We start from the raw sequence: 924 nt of genomic DNA on the forward strand, positions 1-924 counted from the left end.
CTGCCATGAAAAGTGCTCTGTCCTCTTGTTCGGTGCTGCGGGCACCAGGACTGACAACTTGAGGCACAAATGAACCCCGCCAAACTCGACCGGCAGCAGTGGCTAAGCACCACTGCACGCACCGAGCGTGGTGCCATGTTATTTGGGGAGAGGGATGGTGTGGGTGGGTCTTGGTTTGCTAACCGAATCCCGCAGGACTTGGAGCAGGGCAGGTGCCTGGGCCGTGCTGCTGGCGCTGCCTCATGCACCAGGAAAGGAAAATGCGGGAGGTTTGCGTGCACAGGGAGGAAACGGGGTTTTGGAGGCCACCACACCAGCGAGAGGGGTCACGCTGTCACGCTGCGCTCCTTGTGGGCTCCGGCACGCTGCAGAGGCCGTGTTGCAGGGCTGATGCCGCTGCAAACCTTAGAAAAGTCGTGGTGGGGCCGTGCTCGCCCTCCGCCTCGGTTTGGTCCCGGGCGGTGTTTCTGCCATGGCAATCCTCCCCGTGGCCCTTGCGGGGGGATTTAGGCATGCAGGTGGCATTTCTGTCGGCAAAGCAGAACGGGCTGCGTGCGCAACGGGGGTTAGCAGCCGGTCCCCGCTGCCCCCAGCGTGGGGCGCCTCGAGGCCAGCCCTGTCGCTATGGGGCACGCCGTGCCCGGGGGCGACTGGGGGACCCCCCAGACCCTGCATATGGGGCAGGGGGTGGCAGAGGCTCCTCTCACCACAGGCCCTGCCTCCCCATGGGGCTCGCTGCCCCACCATGGCTCGACACCCTCCCCCACCAGGGGCTCCCCACATCACAGCCCTCATCCCCGCCATGGGGCTCCCCACATCACAGCCCTTATCCCCGCCATGCGGCTCCCCACAGCACGGCCCTGCCCCTCCGTGGGGCTCCCCCAGCCCTGCCCCTGCAGTGGGGCTCTCCCCGCCATGGGGCTC

Source organism: Apteryx rowi, unplaced genomic scaffold (genome assembly GCF_003343035.1).
Source record: "Apteryx rowi isolate R43461 unplaced genomic scaffold, aptRow1 scaffold_19, whole genome shotgun sequence".
Classification (NCBI taxonomy): Eukaryota; Metazoa; Chordata; class Aves; order Apterygiformes; family Apterygidae; genus Apteryx; species Apteryx rowi.